The 8,299-nt window shown below is 46.1% G+C and overlaps 1 pseudogene; it reads left to right on the forward strand.

Moving 5' to 3' along the window:
• The first annotated feature begins 2,604 nt into the window (after positions 1–2,604).
• On the forward strand, positions 2,605–3,084 carry LOC144689187 (large ribosomal subunit protein eL27 pseudogene; annotated as a pseudogene).
• Positions 3,085–8,299: the final 5,215 nt, after the last annotated feature.

The raw sequence follows: 8,299 nt of genomic DNA on the forward strand, positions 1-8,299 counted from the left end.
AATCATCAGTGCTATGGATGTTGGAAGGACATTGCGGATCTCATTGTTGGCCTCAAATACCGGGCCATGCTTCCCCAGCTTCACCAACACCAGTTGACCTGGGTGCATGGCGCCTTTCCAGCTCAAGGGCCTCCTGCTCAAATCTGCTTAACATGAAGTGTGCCTGGCCGCCTCCAGTCCTCACACGCTCCGACACATTATGAGCATTCTTCTCCTGAGAAAGAGAGAACACCATTCATTACAGCATATTGCACATGGACTCTGCACGCGCACGCCGCACCCCAACCACAGTGGGCCATATCAGGCCTCCAGTGCCTCCTCTCCGCGCTATTGCTGATCACTCACACAAAGATAGTGCACCTGCTCCTAACCCCCCAACAGCCACTTGGACACATGCTGCGTACATCACTTTAGGGACCACATGGTATTTGCTCCCATCACAAGGATGCGCAACTATGTGCAGCGTAGAAGGCAGCAGATGGTTCTTTGCCACGAAACCTTGAGGCTCCCCTTCCACCATCTCATCACCCTGAATAGGACATGTGCTGGAGTTCTGAGTGTGCACCTAGCTGCATCTCCTGCAGGTTGCCCCCAGACTAGTCAGGTGTGACTAACAGCAACACATGGTGCGGGGGAGAACTCATCTCCTCATGAACCACTCAGGCTGATCTAAGCATGGGCACTATCTGCTTGCCCACCCAGCGAAGGAAAAATGCCCTACATGATTCAATGCAGTCATGACAGTAAGACTTTGGGGGGGGGGGCCTCAAAGGCTAAGGCTACCTGCTGGGTTAAATGCCCAATGCCAACATGGTACTCACCCCGCCAGAGCGCAACAAATCGTTGAAGCATTTACGGCACTGGATCCAGGTGCGTCACGGGAGCTCACCTCCTCCTCCTTGTTTGGTCATGTGGAGGGGCCTCCTCCCATCCTGGGGGAGCAACACCTCCCGCTGTGTTGTCAACTCCTCCAGGGGGGCAGCAAGGCATTCATTTGAAAAACGAGGGGTGCATTGGCCCCCCTGGCCTACCCTGCAGTCTGCCCTGCTCCTGTGGCAGACCCTGCAGCCTGGCCTGCTCACCTGACCCCTGTGGTGCACCCTCGAACTGGCCATTGTCAGCAGCCTACAAAAGGCTGCGAGGCCTTCTTTTAAATAGACTGCTGGGTCGTCATTGGACCCAGGGGTCTGTGCACACCCGCCGCCGCCCACACACTCCCGCTATCCACGGGAGTCGACAAATATGCTGGGCGGGCCTTAATTGGCCCGCCAGCATAAAATGGCAGCGCAGACCCAATCACAGGCGGCGATCGGGACCACGCCCGCCCGCGCCCGCTCTCCACCACCCCCCAACCACCCCCCCACCCCCCCCACCCCCCCCCAACGGAAAACTCTGCCCTAGAACAAATGGACATAACCATAAAAGGAGTGACAGGCCACTCAGGAGAGATTTTAGGGGTGAAATTTTAATGGCCACCTGGGTGGTAGTGCAGGCATGGTAAAATAATGGGAAGCCGCGCAGGACAGTCCCCGACGTGGTCTCACCGCTGGGACATTTACTCAGCAGCAGGATCAAATGCAGCCTTCTCCAAGGAAGTAGGCAATTGAGTTGCATAATTAAAGGCCTTATTAAGAGCCACTTTACAGAGAAGGCAGCTCCTGTGGAGGTTAACCCCCGAACCTCCCCCAGCCCCTGAATATTCTTTTTTAAGCTTACCCCAGAACCCCTGGGGTTTTCTGCATGCCTCAGTGGCCCTCTGAATGGGCTGGCAGGATCAGGAACCTGCCTGCCAAACTTAATTAGACAGCAGGTCCACAGGCGGACAAGTAAAAGGCTGCCTGTAGTAAAATTGCAGAGCTGGTCCCTGCAAGTGCGGGCTTTCAGGACCCGCTTTTCGTCGAATGTCAGGGTTCTGAAGCTCAGGGTGAAATTTAGGCCTAGGAAACATTTCTACATGAAAAGGGTAGTAGAAGTGTGGAACTCTCTCCACAAAAGGTCTTAGAAGGTAGCACAATTAATAATTTTAAATCTGATGTTGATAGATTTTTGCTAGGCAAAGGTAGAAAAGGATATGGAGCCAAGGCAGGTGAGTAAAGTTAAGACATGGATCAACCATAATCTCATTGAATAAGGGGCTGAATGGCGTACTCTTTTTCCTATGTTCTTATGTCTCCAAATATAAATTTCTTCTCTTGCGATATATAGTGCGAAATGATCTAATGAGGGTATATCGCACAAACTCAGGAACAAGCTCAAAGCTGTCACTTTTGACCATGAAAAGTGCCCAATCTACCTCAGATTACCTTGGAAGGGCAAGGTATCTCAAAAATTTGAGCAACAGGTAAAATTGGCTGTTTCATGTTGCTACTATGCAGTAGCGACATGAGCGGTATTCGCCACTAATAGGATGCTGCCGTCAAGCCAAAAAGATGTTCTGCCTATCATACAAATGAGTAATGTGGTATATGAATTTCAGTGCCAGTGTGATGCTAGGTATGTAGGCCATATGTCCCAAAGACTGGTGGATCAGTTCAAACAGCATGTCCCAGCTGCTGTTCGCAATGGGCAAGGTATAGACCATACCCAGCCAGCCTGTGCTTGATAAGCTCGGCCATTGAGCAGCAGCAACGGAGCCGAAATGGGAAAGTTTATGAAACCTGGGAAGGTTGTTCTGGTGCTGGCCGGACGCTATGCTAGGCGCAAAGGTGTCATCGTGAAGAGCTTCAATGATGGGACCTCTGACAGACCCTATAGTCACGCTCTTGTTGCTGGTATAGATCGTTACCCTCATAAAGTGACTGCCAAAATGGGCAAGAAGGTGGCCAAGAGATCCAAGATCAAGTCCTTTGTGAAAGTATATAACTACAACCATCTGATGCCAACCAGATACTCAGTTGACATTCCTCTGGATAAGACCATTGTGAACAAGGATGTTTTTAGGGATCCTGCTTTGAAACGCAAAGCCAGATGGGAAGTCAAAGTAAAGTTTGAGGAAAGGTACAAGACAGGAAAGGATAAATGGTTTTTCCAGAAGTTCCGATTCTAAATTGTATTTCAGTTTAAATAAATAGTCAATTAAAATGTTTTGAGCATTGGTGTAGTAAATGAATAAGTTTACTTTGCTCGAAGAATAAAGCTCAAAACAGCGTCAAACCTTAGATGTGATTCCGCGATTGGACAAAATTTGCTAAATAATCCTCAATGTGCTAAGGATTATGCTGACAACTAATTTAAGATTGTCAGTCGGGCTCGCAGTGGGGCGCATTTTTGTGTACTGAAAGCTACATATATTAATACACAGGGCCCTGTTCTTTGCAGACAGAAAAAACATGCACACACATTGCACCTGTTTCAGCTAAACAAAATAAATAATAGCCATTCACTGGTTCATCCCCGAGGCAATGACTTGACCAATCAGAGTCAAGCTGCATGGTTTAAGTTTCAAACAATGCTTGGCAGTTAACTGTCAGTCATCATCAACTGATACATTCTCCAAGGCAATACCTCTACCAATCAGATCCAAGTTGCCAACCAATCAGCACTCTCTTGTCATACAGTATAAATATGTTGTTCCCCTGACATTGGTATTTTCTTGTGCATTGTCCTGATGAATGCATGACAAAAAGCTTGGACAAAAAATGGCTGTTTTCAGCAATACATAGGGAACTTCAGCTTCATTTTGAAGCATCAGAAGCATAGCCAATTTGGTTCATTCCGTGTTAACATTAAGTTCACTGAGTACACTGGATACACCAGCACCACCCCAGCTTCAGTGCTGAAGACCTGTGCACAGAGCTAGCTGCACCCGTAGCCAAGTTGGTTTGGTACGGTTCGCACTGACCGGATAATGTGGAAGATTGTGTAGGTATGTTCTATCCATAAAAATGGGATAAATTTAACCCAATCAATTAATGCCTGACAGATTCCTTCCAATCACAGATAAAATGATGGAATGAGTCATCAATAGTGCCACCAAGTGATACCTACTCATCTACATTCAATTCAGGCTCTGTCTGAACCACGTGGCTCCAAAAATGGACATATGAGCTTACTACCAGAGAAAAGCAAGAGTATTTAAAGATTATTGCATTTAGTCTATAAAAAGAGGTACAATTTAAGCAGTAAACAACAGCTTTGATTTATCAGCTTCCCGTCATGAAGCAAAAGTATTTATTTCTAAAGTATATCCAATGTGGCTTAAAGTGGCAAACCACATTGGTTTGTCAAGCCAAGGAGTGGTAGGTCATAGTTTCATTGTCAGGATTTCTCATATGATGAATATCCTATTTCAACTTGATTGTTACAAGAAGACTTAGGGAAAAATTTCCCCCTCATTGTGGGGGTGGGGGGGGAGTGCGGGAGCGGTCGGGGGCGCGCCAGCATTTTACATGGGCGGGCCAATTAAGGCCCGCCCAGCATCACGTCCGCCAGGAAGCACTATGTGTTCCCTGTGCAGGTGGTGGGGGGGGGGTTCCCTCAGCCGAGAGTGTGCTCGTTCGCGCATGCACGCGAAAGAGCACACTGATCTCTCTGAGGCTAAGTGCTGCCTCAGGGGGATCAGCTCCAAATTAAAAATTGTTAAACAAATGATAGAAAGATTTCCCTGAAATGTCCCCTCATGTGACACTGTCACATGAGTTGGGGCATGTCCATAACTTCTATTGAAACCTTTATTAAAAATTTAAATACCCTCATGAAACCTCATCCGCCCATCAAGCCTGCCAGGGCTCCCGGCCACCCCACCAACCTTAAGGTTGGACAGGCAGGTCCATTAATGATGTTAATTATTTTTTCAATGGCCTTAATAGGCCGTTGACAGGTCGGCGGGCGCACAGCTGACTTGGTTGCGCCCCCGCCGACCTGAAAATGGAAATAACGCCTGGTGATGTTGGTAGTTCCACCCGACGTCATCCCGCATCATTTTAGCAGGGGCCCCACCCCCGCTCGCCGACCGGAAGATCCTGTCCTTAGAGTGTGGTCAAAGCTGTTCCCCACAAAAAGAAAGGAGAAACTGGAGATCAGAATGTCACTCTGATCTGTTCCATTTCATTCCCAAGTGTCCGGAAGGAACAAGGTATTGGCAAAAAGCTGAGTACAGGTCAGATGTCAAGCCCATGGTGCATTCTCAGCCAAGGAATAAAATGAAAAGTAAATGCCACAAACGAGGCTGAAAATAGAAATTCATATTTATTATATACACAGAAACACATACAACCAAGAAGGACAAGGGCAACAGATGCACGGGAACACCACCATATGGAAGTTCTCCTCCAAGCCACACACCGTCCTGAATTGGAACTATATCACCATTCCTTTACTGTCGCTGGGTCATAATCCTGGAACTCCCTTTCATACAGGCTGTGGGTGTTCCTACAATACAACGACTCAAGAAGGTTGCTCACCACCACCTTCTCATGGGCAATTAGGATGGTCAATAAATGCTGACCTAGCCAGTAACACCCACATCCTATGAAAGAATGAAAAAGTAAGTGGGTAAGCAGGTAGGGTGTGTGAGGTAAGTGGGTAAAGGAGTAGGGTGGCAGCTGGGTAGGGTGGTGGGGTCAGGTCAGGTTAGGTGGGGGAGAGTCAGGGGGGCAGGGGAGGGACCGGGGTTCAGGGAGGAGTCAAGTGCTGCGGGCTAGTCAGTTCAAGTTGGGGGGCCGGGAGTCAGGGGAGAGTCGGGGTCAGGGAGGAGCTGAGGGTCGAGGGGAGTCAGGTGGTCATGGGGGGAGTTGCGTGGTGGGGCTAGTCAGGTCGAGTTGGAGGGGAGTTGGTGAATCAGAAGGGAATCAAGGGTGGTGGGGAGACAGGGTGTTGGGGCTAGTTAGGTCGGATCAGGGAGGGAGTCAGTGGGGGACATCGGGGATGGGGTTAAACAGAGAGTCACATTGTCATTTGTATAGTTGCCCAATAGTTAGACTAAGATTTTTCTGTCTAACATTTCCTGGGTAACTATCCAGGTAAGTAAGTTGGAATAGTCTGAAGTCTTCGATTCTAACTCAGATTTGCAGACTTTTTTGGACGGACCCAGGGAGCTGGGGAATTGTCTAAGGGAAGTTCAAACCTCCAAGGCAAGTTCAATTTCCACCCCAGCAGCCTTTGTATTCAATGGATCATTTTTTGCATTTCCACCATCTCTCTTGTGATGCCAAACCCATCTTTTCCTCCCCTTTCAGCATTCTGAAGGCGTTCCCTCCAGGTTATCCTGATCCACTCCACTTTCACCCCATCCTCTACCTATGGCACCTTTCCATGCAAATGTAAGAAATGTAACACCAACCTTTAACACCTGCCTTTTTACCTCCCCTCTCCTCACTGTCCAAGGACCCACTCTTTCCAAGTGAAATAGCAATTTACATGTACTTCTTTCAATCTAATGTGCTGTATTTGCTGTTCAAAATGTGGTCTCTCTATTGGATGACTGCTTTGTGAAACATTTCCATTCAGTCTGCAAGCATAAGCTTGAGGAACAGCACCTCATCCTTCGATTAGGCACTTTACAGCCTTCCAGACTCAACACCGAAATCAACAATTTCATACCATAATCTCTGCACCATTTTGTTTCCTTTTCTTTGCTTGTTTTGGTTTTTTCCTTTCAGTCAGCAGCACACCTGCTCTCGGCACACCTTTTGTTTCTTTGTTTCTTTTCCTTCCCCCACCACCGTTCTCTTTGGCTCTGGAAGACTAGCTTTCTGTCATTCAATCTCTCCTGACTTCCACCTTCTCACAGACCTTCCTTTTGTCCTCCCATTTACCCCTTGATCAAAACTGTTTATATCTCTAACTTTTCTCAGTTCTAATGAAAGATCACAGACCCGAAATTCTGTTAATTCTGTTTCTCTCCATAAAACCTACCATGACCTGCAGAGTACTTCCAGCATTTTCTGTTTTTCATTTCAGATTTCCAGCATCCGCAGGTATTCTGCTTTTTGAAAGGAATTCAGTCCTTTTTTTGCTGGTACTTCACTCCTAAAAGCTGGAACAACACCCATGTGTGTAAAAATACAGTAGGTCTCAATATGTTTTCGTCATATGGAAACCTTATAGTAATTTAACTTCTCTAAAACATTAAAATAATGCAAATGGATGCCAAATACAACAAAATCTTTCCAGTAAGTAGAGAACAGCACAGTATTTAGCAGGTTAGTTGATATCTTTGAAGCAAAGGAATACCAGGCTGTTTTAAATAATGACTTCAGTGCTATCATTGTCAATACTAAAAATAAGGACAAAGGGAGTGGGTGACTTTAAGTTTAGATTTGTATGATTAAAAATCTGAAACACATTGCAAAGTGCTGAGCCTAGTGATTTTAACAAAAAACTCACAACAGAAATATCGAAGTAGTTTGGGGATGGTGATTGTGATAAGCTAAATTCCCCTCAGGTCACAAAATGAATTGTTAATAGTATTTTCTATTCATGCAGGTGGTGGGCAAAATATTCCCCCATAGCAACAGCACAAAAACTATTTGCAATGTGTAGTAATTATAGTTTTGATAAACGTAGGCCTATAGCTTTAAGAATAATCCTGTGTTGTAAGATCACATGATCTGTGTAAACCAATGAGTTAGCAGTGCGGGGAACCTCCAGGGGAGAGTTCTTCTTTAGTTATAGTGTTAAATGCACACAAGTAGTTGCTGCTGCTGTCTTGTAAATAATGTTCAACATTTCCACTTGGAAAAGTTGCCTGAAAAATCAACTCTATAACAAACTGGCGACAAGGATAAATCAGATCCGGTACTGTCCCTTGCCCAGCGATTGTGAGTATCCAAGATAATTAATAGGACAGGAAGATATACTCATCCGAGATGCCACAGTTTGGCAGAATCAATCCATTTGAAACAGCCACAGATGACTGGTCCCAATATATAGAACGTCTTACGTTCTACTTTCAAGCCAACAAAATCATGAGGGAAGAAAAGAGGAGAGCAATTCTCCTGAGTATTTGTGAGAGTATAACCTAAAGTTAATTTGAAGCTTGGAGGCCCCCAGTGCCCCTGATTTGAAAACAATCAGTGAATTAGTAGACCTCGTTAAGCGACATTTTCAACCCAAGCCCTTAGTCACAATGCAGAGGTTCAGGTTCAATTCACAGAATAGAGCTCTAGGGGGGCACCATTGCTAGCTGTGTGGCAAAATTAAAACAACTAACAGAATATTGTGATTTCAGTGAAACCCTGAATTACATGTTCAGGGATTGTTTGGTCTGTGGCATGCAAGAGGATGCTATTCAGTGTAGATTGCTGGCTAGAGTGGATCTTGATTTTAAGAAAGCGTTAGAAATAGCGCTTGCGATAGA

The sequence above is a fragment of the Cetorhinus maximus genome, chromosome 13 (genome assembly GCF_964194155.1).
Source record: "Cetorhinus maximus chromosome 13, sCetMax3.hap1.1, whole genome shotgun sequence".
NCBI lineage: Eukaryota > Metazoa > Chordata > Chondrichthyes > Lamniformes > Cetorhinidae > Cetorhinus > Cetorhinus maximus.